General features: G+C 36.7%; 1 pseudogene; it reads left to right on the forward strand.

Annotated features, from left to right (window-relative positions):
* The first annotated feature begins 1844 nt into the window (after positions 1-1844).
* The window catches only part of LOC101591695, a 25109-nt pseudogene continuing 11095 nt past the window's right edge, over positions 1845-15858 (forward strand).

The raw sequence follows: 15858 nt of genomic DNA on the forward strand, positions 1-15858 counted from the left end.
TATATTGCATTTTTAAAAGACGGTATAAAATGGTAAAAGAAAGAGAAAACACTAGAAATGATACAGAATTTCACTAAACAAAATAATAGGAATAATGGTTGATGTAAGACACAATATTATTTTCAAATTAGTTGTTTAGGTTACCAGATATTAATATGCAAACTTGGAAAAATTTTAAGAAAAGCATTAACTTGTTCTTTCAGCAGACAAGCAAAAGTCAGAAATACAATTATGCAAGTTATCCTGTGTGTATACATAAATTTATCTTTTCCCTTCGTTCTTTTATTCTTTTCTTCATCTCACTTTTTCCTTCGAATTGAATAGATGCTTTCCTTTTCACAGTATCTGTTGTACTTTTCAGATTTTATTTATTCTTTCTGGTTCTTATACCTGTGAGACAATATGTTGTGTGCACACGTGGGCCTGATTAATTTCACTTGTGACTAGGATCTCTAGTTGCATCCATTTACCTATAAAAGCAAACTTGATTATTTTATAGCAGAATAATACTCCATTGTATAAAAATACCGCATCTTTTTTTATCCATTCCTCAGTTAATGGGCATTTGCGTTATTTCTAAGATTTAGCTATCGCCAACTTCACCTATATAAATATGGGTGTACATATATAGTTGTAGTATGATGTTTTCAGTTCTTTTGGAAAAATACTTTGGAAAGGAATAGCTGGCTTGAGTGGGACCTCCAATCCTAGCTTTTTGAGGAATCTTCATATAGACTTCCACCAATGGTGGAAAAGGTTCCCTTTTTCCTACAGCCTCTCCAGCATTTGTTATTGGTTGAATTCTTGATGATAGCCATTTTTTGTGGCATAAGATAGAATCTCAGTGTTGTTTTAAAATGAATATTTCAAATTACCAATAATATTGAACATTTTTCATGTATTCATTTGCCATTTGTATTTCTTTGAGAAGTATATATTCATTTCAGATGCCCATTTTTTGATTGGCTCTTTCAATTTGGGAGCCTGATGACTTTTTTTCATTTATGTATTTGATATAGGGTCTCACTACACAGATCACTGGAAGTGATCTTGCTGTTTTCAGCCTCCCCAGTGCTGGGATTACAAGTGTGCACCATAACCCCCAGACTCATTCACCAGCTAAGCGCACCCTGGCGGAGGATTCAGCATGGCATGTGGGATCAGAATGGAACCCTGGTCCCTAAGCTTGCCAAAGCAGGCTCTTTAGTCCATTGAGCTATAAAGGCTGGCTAAATGTCTCAGCAGATGAAAGTGCCTGCAAGCAGGCTCAGGGGCCGGGGTTTTGATCCCCAGGCCTGCTGTGCTGTCCCTGTCCCTGGGGCACACTGAAAGGCAATTGAGACTGGGCATGGTGACGTGCACCTGTAATCCCAGCTCTTGGGAGGCTGTAAACAGGCAGATCACTATGAGTCTGATCTAGTAGTGACCTTGTAGACCCTTCCCCACAATATAGAATAAATAATAAATAAATAAATAAATAAATAAATAAATAAAACACTCAAGATACATTTTAGGGCTGGCCAAATACCACCCATCATTTTTAATTCTTTATATGTTCTAGCACATTTAAATGCAGATAACATGCAGAAATTATTAATGGAAAAGCACTAATTGCTAAGTTTTGGCCAAAGAACAGCTGAACACTCTCGTGCTAGCTGAGTTGTTAAAACACTAACTTGTAGTGGGAAGAAGATACAGTGGTGCAGAGCAGGTTACGCTGAGATGGGGCATGATCCCTCATAGGTGGACATGGGCTAGAGGAAGTAACAATATGGATGGAGCAGGACAACCAGGAGAATCTAACCCTACCTGCCCCCTTTTGAAGATGTTAAATCAAGTATAAAATGAGAGCACAAGGAGCCATTTTTGAAAATCACAAATTTGGCCTCCTGGAGCATAGAGCTACAGGGAAAAGGGTAAAAGCAGATCTAGAGGAGAAATCAGAGCAGGAAGGATGCTGGGATGACTTCTTATCTCCAGCTGGTTTTTACTCATATGTCACCAGATCAGCATGGCATAAGGTAGGTACCCTCGCCACTGCCTATAACAGCATAATTGCTCATCAATTTATATATACTTTCCCTAGTAATGAATTAAATTACTAAGTACTGTCTCACTCAAGATTTAGTAAACTAAAATAACAAAATAAAATCAGAGGCACCAGAAGTGTACTTTTTGTCTTCTGTTTCCTTTTGTGTCCCCAGGTTTCTACCCTGACTATCATAGGAAAAGCTCACAGTGATGGCCCTGGTAATCACTGTAATAGAAATATAAGAGGTGTGTATTAATGCATTAACTTACTTCAGGTGTGGTTGCACCAGTTGCTATAGCTGAATTATTTTGTTTAATCTTTCTTACAACCCATGCCACAGAGCTATTTAGTTTTCTTACTTTTTTAAAAAAAATGTATTTGGTTGTTACAGGCTCTCACCACACAGCTTGTACTCATGTTGATCCTCCAGCTTTCAGCCTCCTCATCCTTGGTGTGTGCCACCATGCCCAGGCTCTGGTCAGCTCAGCCCACCCTGGTGGTGGGGCTGGCGTGGTATGTGGTTCCCGGGATGGAACCGTGATTCCTGTGTTTGCCTAAGCAGGTACTTTAGCCCCCTAAGCTGGCCCATATTTTTTCTTACCTTAGAGATTAAGAAAATGAGGTTCAGAGAAGTTGGAAATTATCTAGAAATTATTGAGTCCAGGGTGGCAACCAAAGAAACCTAGTGGAAAAGCGTATGTTTCTTCCTGATACACTTTATTGTCTTCTCACTTGATGCTTTTCAAAGTTTTGCTCCCTCTGATCAGGGTAATCTCTTCCTCTCTTATTTTCCTAGTCAGCTAGTGACCTTGCTACTATCTGTAGCTTTTACAAACTCCCTATGACTTAACAAACTTTGAAAAACAGTATATGAAAGAAAAATATACTCTCCCCCAGCCCCAAAGGCTACAAAACCAAAGTCCTCGAGCAATCTTTCCACAAAGCCTTCTCCCCAGAAAGCAGAGCCAACCTCCCACAGAGTTCTTGAGCAAGCCTCTTCCAGCTCTAGTCACTCAATTTGTCTTTTGCTTGATGCAAAATACTTCTAGTCTCTGCCTCCATCTCTGGGATTTCTTTTTAGCTGTGTTCCTGAGTAGCCTTTTCTCTATCTTAAAGTATTCCTGGATTCAGGCTGACCCACAATACAGAACTCAATCTTTACCTTCATAGTATCTCCAAATATCCTATTTCCAAATAAAATCATGTTGTGTACTTCTGACTGGTGGACATGGTATTTTGGAGGTCATACTTCAATGTCCTAGTTCTTGATTCTTGGTACTGTCCGTTCAGTTCTTTGACCCTCTGTCCTATCGGGTCAGTGAGGGCTGGCCTCCTTGAATAGAGACAGCTTGAAGCACATGCCCTCCAAATCATGACACTGGGCCCTAAATAAACTTATTAGTGTACATTATTTATATTAGATAAATTACCTCCTGTTGACATTTGGATATAAATTGATTGGCATTCTTTGTCTAAAAAGTAAAGTATCCTGCCAAGCCTAAGATGAGAATGAGAATGAGAATCTACGTATCAAATGCAGTCATACTTGGCAAATACATTTTTTTTAGCAATAAGGAGATTGTGATACTCTAAAAGCCCCCAGCTATAAAATCAATAAAATATTAGATCCTCTTCTGAAAAAAGTGTGGTTTATCTAGAAAAAGAAAATTAAACTTTCAAAGATCCAAACAAAAATTAATTCTGCAGTATAGGCACATTATGAAACTGGGTCATTCCCAGTGGGCATTGATGATCTTAAAGTATATGGTTTTTTTAAAGGAATTATTCTATAACAGTTTTAGATTTCATGAAAATGGAAAAGGCAACAGCATTTTTCCTACACCCTATTCAAAGCATGTGTATCTTCTCCTATTTTCAATCACTTTTACCAGGGTGGTGCATTTGTTATAGCGGACTGAAATTCACTGACCTAGGCTCATAGAGCCCCATGGTTTACACCAGGCTCTGTTATTGGTTTTGCATGGCTTGTGGTTTGGAACAAAGGTACAATGGCAAGTGTTCACCTTTGTGATGTCATAAAGAATGATTTTACTGCCTTGAAACTTTCCTTTACTATCCCTTCACCTCTTGCCCCAAAGCCTCCGCTGAACACTTCTTGTTATTCTATGTCCAGGCAGAGTTACACCAATTGTGGAATGTCATCTATAGCAGTGGGAATCATGAACTCTGGAGCTATTTCTGCTTGGATTTTTTAATCTGGAGTGTTTCTTTATGGTATATTCTTCTCTATGATTTGATAGCTCATTTCTTTAACTGTTGAATATTTCATTGGGTGTATCCAAGATTATTTATTCATTGACTTGCCAAGAGATATCTTTGTTTTTTTTTTTGTTTTTGTTTTTGTTTTTGTTTTTTGTACTTTAAGGATGGGTCTACAGAGTGTTCAGGGTCTCACCACTAGATTGGACTCATAGTGTTCCACCTGTTTACAGCCTCCCAAGTGTGGGGGTTATAGGCATGCACCACCATAACCAATCTCACCTTTGTTACTTCTAATTTCATCAGTTATGAATAAAGTGACTGTAAGCATTTTGTGGTATTTTGTTTAAATCATTGAGAATAATACAACAAACGAAGGCTAGGGCTGTTTAAAGATGGAAATTACATATGGTAAATTTCTTGCCAGGGGAAGCCTGAGAATTCTGTATCTCTATTGGTATCCAAATAATGAACTATACTAGAAAAGATAAGGTAGAGGAGAGAGCATTGCTTTGAAATCCATAATAATTACCTAGTTATGATGAATGATTCAAGTCTGACATTAAAAAGTAGCCCATAAAACTATAGTTCTAAGCATTTAACTTTTGATAAATTACCAAAGTGTACAAGAGAACTGCAGCTTCAGTTAGTATTGTATTATACAAGCCACAGTACACATGGAAACTTCTCAATCAACCCAAATATTCCTTAATTTGCACATAGACTTTTAGAATAAATATTAATATCAAATGAAATATTAAGAGACCAAAAGAATGTTTGGGTGGAATAAAATTTTAAAAAAAAGAAACAGATTAAAGTTCCCTCTTTCCAGATAAAAAGGTAGTTTAGGAAGATGAAAAGAAAGGATCTTCCACTCCCCCAAAAAAGAAAAGAAAGGGTCCCAAAATGTAATGATCAAGACCAGGTCTAGATGGTTCATTAGACAATAGCACAATTTCTAGAAATAAAGAACTGGGGAAAGCTTAACATACCAACATGTATAAACGGTTTGAAGCTGTTTTCTCAAGTATAAAAAATGTGGAATAAAACATTCAACATTTTTATCTTGTCAGTTGGAGAAGCAGTAGTAAAACTTCAATAATCTTTTAGATGTCTCTGTATTGTTCGAGCTAGCATCTTACCTAACACTCTGTTTGAAGACTTTTTAATGCTTCTGTAGTCCACTTATTAACACCAAATCTAATACATGTACATTTTTAGTTTTAATTTCTGCTTTGTATTACACTAAGGCAACTTCACTCCAAAGCCAAAGGGGAGATCTAACAAAGAAATTCTAAGTGTCATTTTTGTAGGATGGATTCTTTTATAGAAGTATAATGAGGACAACAAATTTTCCAAATTCTTATTTCTACATTTTAAAAAACTTTATAGGTATTTTATTTTCCCTTATAATATTTGAAATGCTAACTTCTGTAACTGAGAAAACAGAAAGAGAAGAAGGATAAAGATGAGGAGGTGAGGAGAAACTGTAGAGATGAAGGGAGGCAAGGAGGAAGAGAGAGAGATAAAAAAAAAAGGTGGGAGGAAGAGAAGGAAGGAGGGAGGGAGAGAGAGAGAGAGGAGGCATAGAAGGAGGAAAAGGGAAAGTGAAACACAGAGAGAAAGACAGAGAGGCAGAGAAAGAGAAAGAGACAGATACAGAAAGAGAGACAAAGAGATAGAGACAGAGACAGAGACAAAGAGACAGAGGCAGAGAGAGATCCTGAAGATAGCAATTAGATTCCATATTCATGTAAAATATGAAGTCAAGCTTTCCCAAGTGCAAGACTTTGTATACAACTGAGGCATTAAAATGTGTTCATTAAATGATACTTACATGTATTAAGGTTTGTCAACTAACAGTGAAAAGCAGAAGTTACTTAATCAGTTATTCCATCAATTTTACAGAGTTCTGATTCTGGAAATAACTACATGATGAATTTTCAGAAGTATAGCCATTAATTTGTAAGACAACCTATACTAATGTATGAAGTATTCTGCTTAATCTAAAAGTCTTTCTGATCAAAGACAAACATTTTTCTTATTTCTATCAAAGCTCAGTTAATACCAGACATTCACCTGTGGCACTCCTGTTAGTGATTACTGAGAGTAGTGGTACCTGTTTGGCAGAACTGTCTTCCAGCCTATGGAAAAGGCATCAAGGGGACATAAAGATGACCACATTTTTTTTTCTGAAAGTGCCTGGAAGCAACTATCACTTGTGAATGTATCTCACCAGCTAGGATCTCATTAGATGGTTCCAAATCCAAGTGTACATGTGACTGAAGATTACAATAGAGCAAGCAGAATCTGGACCAGCCAAGAATCTAGCCAAGTTTCAGTCTTCATCTTCATCCCTGGTATAGTTTCCTCCAACAGCTAATACCAAAATGAGAAATGAGTTTACACCTGCAGTCCTGCACCTATAAGCAATTTAAATATAAACGAGAGCATATAAAGATAGATCTTTAGGCTTATGTATGAGTTAGAACATAACAACATTTCTTCACTCTAAGCATGTTGTTAATTTAGTTTTATGCCGCAGTCTTACTACATTCCAGTGTGTGGTGATTTTGATTCTTAGCACATGTGAAGAAGACACCACATATATATTGATAGTGAGGTCATAGATCTACAGGGCACTTTTAGAATTAAGAGTGATATGGGAAGATTTAGGTATAAGTTTTTCTAAAGGAAGGAGATAGAATATGGGCTTGATGACCTTTAACAGTCTCCACCAGCTATATAAGTCTCTGACATTTCCTTTAGCTCTCTAAATTACATCTTACTAGGATGATATTATGTATACTTGAGTGTATGTGGAAAAATTCCAGTCTTTACCAAGCTCACAGGAATCTTCTCTATGTAAATCATGTGAATTTTAGCTGTTCCAAACTAGGTTTCCATTTGTTTAGGGTCTATACTAATGATCACATCAATAGAAGTCATAAACTATAGACATTTGCCTTTGCCCCCATTTCTTCATGTAAAATTTTAAATCACAAAAAGCAATAAAAATATCTTCAATAAACATTGCAAAGGCCATAGCAATAAATCTGCCAATGGATGAGAGGTGGTGGGAGAGAAAAATGATCCTTACACTCATTCTTTGAATACAATATAAAATTTGTATGCATCCTGGCTTTCTCTTAAGTTTTACAATTTAGGCAATCCCCGGTGATTTGTGTGTGGAGTAGGAGTGTACGTCTAAAAAATTACTTGCATCTAAGAGAGCTTAATTATCATTTTCTGTGCAAGACCAACTCTAAGTAAACACACACACACACACACACACACACACACACAACATATAAATTGAAAGAAAAATCTACCTAGTTAGTACCATGTTGTATGCAGAATTTCCTACTGTGCCACAAAATGAGTTTTTTTGTTATTGTTGTTAGGTCCACATCTTAAATTTTATCTCTTTATACCCTGAAAAATTTTCCTAAGTCAGTCTTAGGAATTTTCAAGTCAGCCTTTATAGTCTGAAGATATGTGGACTATGGTGGCAACATTTTCTACTTTGCAATTTACCTTAGTTTTCTGCTTGTGCAACTCAAATGATCCCATACTTAATGTATTGGCTTAATGACATTTATTTTCTCATTGTTTCCGTGGAGGCAGAGCCAGGTCTGAGAGCTTGATTCTTTCCTTGGGGAGGTGAGCAGGTTGAAATAGAAGTAGTGATCCATCTTAACTGGGCCCTGGTCTTCCACTGGCTTCAGTTTGTTGATAGAACTCAACACCTGTCACTGTCATTACTTTCTTGCAGCTTTTGTTCTGTGACCTCCCCAAACATCCTAAGTGTCCTTACCATATGGCGTGGGCTTATAGGTCCTTTCAGAGCAGCTGATTTTCTCAAGGCTGGAAGAGAGAACGCTGGCCAATCTGCTCACATGTTGGAAAGTAGTTATTAGGTTAACTACCCCAGTATCTTTGTCACATCAGGAACCATTGCAGGCAGAAAGCACCAATCCTACCAGTCATAGGTTTGGGATTCAGAAGAATAAAGAAGGGCTGGTGAGATATCTCTGCAGACAAAGCACCTGCTTAGGCAAGTGCGGGGACCAGAGTTCAACCCCCGGGCCTGGCATGCTGTGCCGGCCCTGCCCCCAGGGTGCTCCAAGCAGGGGACAGAGTCCAGGCATGGTAGTGCATGCCTATAATTCCAGAGCTGGGGAGGCTAAAAACAGGAGTTTCACCAGAGTCTGATGTGCATAGTGAGACCCTGTACCAAATACACAAATGAAAAAAAAAAAAAAAGAAAGAAAGAAAAAGAAAAAAGGGATTATACAAGATGTGCCATCTGACACTGGAATTTTTATTTATTTATTTATTTATTTATTTACATTTATTATTATTTATTTATTTATCTTTGCAGTACAGGGACAGAATTCAGGACCTTATGCTTGCCAGGCAGGCACTTACGGCACTGAGCTGTCTCCTCAGCCCGCTGGAAATTTTAATAATGCCTTAGAATTCTGCTTACCACTTAATTTACTGAAATAGTACCTCAGTAAATGTGGAACTGTAGATGCTTGTGTCTCCCGCATAATGACTTCATTTCTTTTGGATATAAAAATGTAATAATATTGCTAGATTACATGGCAGCTCTGTTAACGGTCTGTGGTTTTGATTTTGTATCTTACACATTTCCTGAATTCATTCACCAATTTTAATAATTTTTTATGAATTCTTCGGAGGTTTTAATATATAACGTCTGCTATAGTTAATGGAAATTTCATTTCTTTCTCCAGTTCATATAGCCATTCTTTCTTATTTTTATTCTTTTATGTATTTAGTACGGAGGTCCTACAGAGTCTCACGATGTAGACCGGATTCATAGTGATCCTCCTGTTTTCAGCCTCCCAAGTGCTTGGATTATAGGCACACACCATCACGCCCAGTCTCTATATGCCCTTTCCTGTTGCCTATTTTCTCAGGCTAACACCTCCAGTACTTTCCTGAAAAAAAATGCTCTTTGTGGCACCCTGTCACCAATCTTAGAAAGTGTTTAGCTTTTGCTCATTCAGTACAAGATGAGCTGTCAGCTTATGTAACCCTTTCTTTAGGTTAATGTCTATTCCTTTGATACCTAATTTCTTCAGAGTATATTATAAAAGGATGCTGAATTACATGAAATATCTTATCTCCATCTATTGAGATAACCATGCTTTCTTTCTTAACTTGATGTAGTGATCATTTCTTATTAATTTGTTTATGTGGCATGATCCTTTCCTCCCCAGTGAATCACATTTTATTTTCATAAATAATTTTTTAATGTGTAGATTTCAATCGCTAGTATTTTTGTTGAGAATTTTTTCATGTATGTTCTTCAAGAATATTGCCTTTTGTTTTCTTCTGCTGTCTTTATCTAATTTTGGTATCAGATTAAGGTATAAAGTATTTGGAAAATTTCTTTTTTAATTTTTGAATAATTGGAGGGGTACTTTTTCTATATCTACTTTAAATATTTCCTGGCACTCAGCATTCAATTCTCCTGGTTCTACATTTCAGTTTCATGGAAAACATTTATTCTGAATTTAGTCCTGCCCCATGTAATTCGTCTGTCCGTGTTTTCTGTTTCTCCACTGCTCACTACTGGTGAGCTGTGTGTGTTCGGGGATTGGTTCACTGATCTTAGGTTAACAAATACACTGCCGTATAGTTGTTTCCGATAACCACTTTCTTTTGAATTTCCATATTGCCAGTTGTCACCTCTTCCTTTCTACTCCTGATTTCATTTATTTGTGTCTTCTTTCATTTTTGAAGCCCAGCTAAAAGTGCATTTGTCTTTTTAAATAATCACCTCTTCATTTCATTGATCTTCCATATTTTTAGTCTTATAATTATTTCTGTTGTGATACTTTCATTCCTTTCTTTGCAGCAATATTGGAATTTGTCCCAGCTGCTCTTTTCTCCATGCTGGGACAAATACCCAACACGGAAAATGAAGGAAGGAAAGGTTTACTTAGCTCACCTTTAGTGGTGGTTTCAGTCCATACTCAGCTGACTCCAGAGGCAGAGCAGCACATGGCCAAGAGCAACCATTCACAGTGGCAGCAAAGAGCAGAGAGCAAAGGGAGTGTCAGGAATGGGCTACAGCGAGCAAGTCTGCCTCCCTCAAGCCCCATTCAGGCTACCCACCCCAGGTGAGGTGTAGCACTCACACCCATAATTCCAGGGTATCATGAGTTAATCACCAACTGTAGAACTGAGCCTCAGTGACTGCATGAGATTTTGGGGAAAAAAATACACACAAACCATAGCAGAATTCATCTGTTCTTGTTTATCTAGCTTCCTGAAACATAGTAAGATGTCATAAATTTTAAACCTTTCAATTGTAGACAGCTATTGACATAATCTTCCCTTTTAGTTCTGCTTTTTCTGTATACTATGTTTAGTATATGGTCTCTATTTTAATTTGTTTAAAAAATTTTACTCTCATTTAAATTCTTCCTTAATGCATTGATTGATGAAGAATAGATTGCTTCAAATAGTTCCCTTCTGTCTTTCTTTTTTCCTTTCATGCTTGTCCCATCTTTCCTTCCTTCCTTTATTTTCCTTTTCTTATAATAAAATTTTAAAAATACAGAAAAGTTGTGGTATAGCTCAGTGCAAATGCCGTGAGTTCAATTTACAGTATCACACACTCACAAGCACACACACATAAACATACACACATACCCACACAAGCACATACATATACAAAATCTTGATCTCTGCACTGGTTGTTTTTAAAACTCTTTTTCAGAATTTTCAAGTATTGCTTGCTTTGCCAGTTCATTCTGTATGTGCTTTAGGTGTTTTTTTTTTTTTTTTTTTTTTTTTTTTCAAGTATATTGATTTCATACTAAGCAAGATTGCTTTGAATTGCTCATCAGATTCTTTCGGCATCGCTGCCATGGCTGACACTGTTTCAGAGTGCTGACACTTGGGCATGTTGTATTATCTGAAAAGAATTCCAGATGAGTAGGTCATTACCAGGGTGAGGGGGAGGTGTGGGGCAAGGGAGGTACTCCACGCTGCACATTTGGCGCTCAGGCTTTTGGTCTGTGAGTCTCTCTACTGCTTCTTAGGTTTCTGTGTAAACTTTTCCTCCTTAGGAAGGCAAGGATATAGAAACAGAGTGAACACTGGAGATTTCCCTTTACCAAGTAATTTAAGCTTATCAATCCGTATAAACTGGGAGCTACACAACAGCATCATCTCCTGGGGACTGGCCTTATTTAAAAGAACTGGAGGCTGCAGCATACTTAAAAATCACTACTTTGGCATCCTCTTGTAAGTGCACAAAGATTTTCCTGTTTTCTGCTGAGGCATTGGCAGCAATTGGAGTAGGGCTCGCAGAGGCAGGAGAGCCCCGAATATGGGCAGATTTGGCCAGAGCTGATGATGCCTTTCACGGAGACCTGAGTAATTTGTCAGTTGTGCTTTCGGGTTTGCAGCCCTGACACTGATTCCTGCAGTCCTTTCCTCAAGAGATTCTGCCGTGATGAATTGTGATTTTCCGTAATTGCCTCTCTGTCTCTGATATCCATGGGAGCGGCTGGCCCTGTGATCTCACGTCTCTGACAGATCGAAGAACACTTGCTAATTTTTCAGTTGGTTCGGCATCGCAGGAGAAACCTCCTTACATGTTGGACTGGAAATCAGAGGTTAATTAACTTTTCATTCTAAACAGGATAAAAATTGTGTCTTCCTAATTTGAATCCATGTTCAAAATGCACTTTTTCTGAAATGATCAAAATTTTATCGTAATTAAAACAAAACTATGTTTTCAAATCCCATAATAAAAATGCTTTCCTAATAGAGGGAGGCAATATCCACTTTGAGCTCTATAGGATGAAAATAGGCTTTCTAGGCTATATCTTAGTAATTTTAAAAATTTCCCTTAAGGATGTAGTTTTAATAACTCTATATCCATAGTCTTAAGAGTCAATTAGCATAAGACAAATTTTGTCTGCATATGGTATTTTAGTGTCAGATATAATATATTATATATAAAATGCATATTCATAGAAAGAGCTGAACACATTATTTTGAATGTATAACTAAAAATCAGCTTAAAATATTTCAGACTGAGATCTGAATTGTATATTAATGTCTTAATTTGCAACGTAGTTTCATAATTTTAAATAAGGAAATGAAAAATCAATGGACATTCATTCAGATTACAAACTCATAGTGAAATATTAACAATGTTGGATTGAATTTCAAAGAATTGTTTTTTTTTTTTTTTTTTTTTGGAAGGAAAGGTTTATTGAGCTCACAGTTACTGGAGGTTTCAGTCCATACTCAGCTGTCTCCAAGGCAGCGTGGCACATGGTGGCAGAAAACAGCACAGAGCAAAGGGACAAGCAGCAGGTGAAGCAGCTAGCAAGCCTCTCTCCCCTCCTTATGTTGTATGCAGATTAACCACCCCAGGTCAGGAATAGCACTCACACTCATAGTCTCTGAATCACGAATTAATCACAAACTCTAAAAGTCTTCCCCAAAGACTGTGTGAGACTAGATATAAATCATAACAACTTTCTTATGAGGAAGTTTCAGAAAATGATAATGGCAATTATAGATGTACTCCATACAGTAGACTTTCATTTTACCTCTTTCATTTTTTCATCTTCATGTGTGCAAATTACTGAATTATAGTGGTGTCATTTTTTATCTCTCCAGTATAATAGTGTTGGGAGCTGAAATGTTTTAACCCACTTATTTTCTATATATCACATTTCTATCCAATTTGAACAATTTCACTAATTCTTTTGCACAATCTTTAATTTTTAATTTAGGAAGCTAAAGCATAATTTTTAGAGAAATTTGACCTCAACTATTTCTCTTCTACCTGTAAGAACAAGTGGAGGAGTACTACTACAATTGCTATACTTCAATTTGTAGAAATTAATTTCTCAATGAAGTGGAAAATATAGATGCATGAGTTTTATGAACAGTTACAGTCCTTTATATGCATGTATCATTGACTATTTGAATGTAATGATTTGATGTGTCATGAATTCTGTGTTAATTTTTTAAATTCCCAAGTAGTGTGCTCATAATTTTTGAGTTTTGTATTATAGTGTGTGCGTGTGTGTGTGTGTGTGTGTGTGTGTGTGTGTGTGTGTGTCTGTGTTTCTGGGACCACATTCAGGGTGCTGTGTGTGTTAGGCCTGTATGTGCTCTACTAGAGCTCAAAATGCACAGTCCTTACAGTTAATTCTTATTAGTGAAGGAATATAGCTTTGCATATTTTCTTATTGTATTTTAGTTCTATGAATTTTTTGGATACTTTTTCTGTAGAGTTATTTGTAATTTCATTCTACTCGCAATTCAATGTTTATTTAAAGATACATCATTATAAATTAATTTTATTCATACAATATATCAGTTAAGATCTTCAGAATAATTATAGATTAATAACGGTTTCTTTTATTGCTTATATAATTTCAGTTTTAAATTAGGGTAGTGTTTTTTAGTTATGCACTAAAATAAAAATTAATATAAATATTTTATTCAGATTACTAACATACAAAAAATCAAAAAACATTACGTGCATGAATAAAAATGTGTGAACCACTATCTCTCCCAAAGAATAATTTACTATCATGAGGACTTTTCAGAAGTAACTCAGGGGATAGAGAGATAGCTTGACAGTCTAAGGGTCTGCCTGAAAAGTGCAAGGTCTCGAGTTTGATCCCTGGTACCTCACGCCGTGCCAATCCCGAAACCGGGCGTGGTGGTGTATGACTGCAATCCCAGCACTGGGAAGGCTGAGACAGGAGGATCACTAGGAGTCTGAGCTGTGTAGTGAGACTCTATATCAAATAAATAAATAAATAAATAAGTAAATAAATAAGCTGGAATGCATGGTGTTTATTGATAAATTACTCCCTTAACTTTTACCAGAAATTCACTCAAAATTTATATTGAAGTGCTGTAATACTTTCATTCCACATTAACATAAAAAGGCATCCAATTTTATTTCATAATAATTTTGTGTAGTGTGGAAAGTAAGTAAAGCTGGAAATTGGTCACCTGTGTGGACATAAGGCAAGGTGGGTCAGGGAAGGAAGAGGTTCCAAAGCATTCAAACTGCTCCAATCTGAGAATCGCTTTACCCAAACCTTAGTTGCCTGGCAACCTTCCATCACATGACTCTAACTCTGTCCACTGTATAAATAAGTGCCTCTATGAAGGTTGAGCAGTTCCTTTCCTCCCATCAGCATAAAAAAGGCTCCACCTGACCTCAGCTTTCATCTCTTATCTTTATTTCTTCATTTTGTCACCAGTTTTCCCCAAGGACTATCAAGAGCTACATGGTATACAGAAGGGAATAATATTTTTAAATCAATGCATTTTATTTTGCAATGAAGTTTGATCAACATAGCATTTATTTCAAGCAAGATTTACATATCTTCTGTTTTTTATGCAAGTTTATCATTTTATTTCCTGAGTACAGTCAAGATTGACATTGTGTGCCTGACATAATACCTTAAACACTATTATAATTATTACTACTGCCATCCCTACTTTCTTGGACAATTTAGAAGTGCAATGCAGTATCCATTGTGTGGCAGAGCCACTCTTTTCTTGGACAATTTAATAATCATTGACCTCAGTCCTGATGATGATTAATTCACTCACTGCAGTGAACAAAAGGAAGAGCTACCGTTGCTCTGTCTAACACAAAAGAATTTTGTAGCTTCCAGCTAGTTCTGGTTCATAGCAAATAAAATAATCATAACCCTGGGGAAATTAGCTTGAATAATAAAACTTCGCAATACAATTTCTCAACTAATATTCACATTCAGTAAACATCAGCTTAATTTCAAACAACTAATGCTTGACATTACTAAAAATTATGCATTTATCTTAGCTTTCTGAGGCAAACCTCCTTCTTACTTTAGAGATTTTTTTTTAAGTTTTTATGCTACTTATGTTTCTAAAGGCTTTCATCTTCATTACAGATGAAGGTTACAAATCATAAATGCTACTTATAGACAAAGTAGTAACATTTTCAAAAAGTATGGCCCATGTCTACCTCAGTTTAAAACTTAAAATATTCTGAAATCTATGAAAGGAAGACAAAGATGAACTAGTTATGAGCCTGCCCATTAAACTTCCTGACAAAAACATTAGTGTCATCATTTCTGTGGAACAAAGAGGGAATTTTGAGGGTCGGATGAAATTAACCCTTGTTCTGTCACTGCTTAAGTTATTGGTACAAATTATCAGTGCTAGCAACTACATAAAATTAGTTACCCCACATTGTGGGAAGCAGAGACAGGAGGACCACAAGGCTGAGGCAGCCAGGACAACTTAGCAAAATTTTAAAAGAGGCTGGGGACAGAGCTCACTGGGAAGGCCCCTGGGTTCGGTCCCAGAAACACAAAAAGGTCAGGGGGCTGGCTGATAAATATGACCAGGCCCTGTAGCCACATAAAAATAAATTTCAAAGAAAACAAGGAGGAAAGAAAAATAGAGGTGTACTTTTTGATACACATGCACTCAAAGAAATAGAACATACTGCTTAGCTGCTGCCATTTCTTTGTATCTGTAGCCAGCAAGAGTGGCAGCTAAGAGGGAAAGCTTAAGGCCTTTCTTTA

This window comes from Octodon degus, unplaced genomic scaffold (genome assembly GCF_000260255.1).
Source record: "Octodon degus isolate 3935 unplaced genomic scaffold, OctDeg1.0 scaffold00001, whole genome shotgun sequence".
Lineage (NCBI taxonomy): Eukaryota > Metazoa > Chordata > Mammalia > Rodentia > Octodontidae > Octodon > Octodon degus.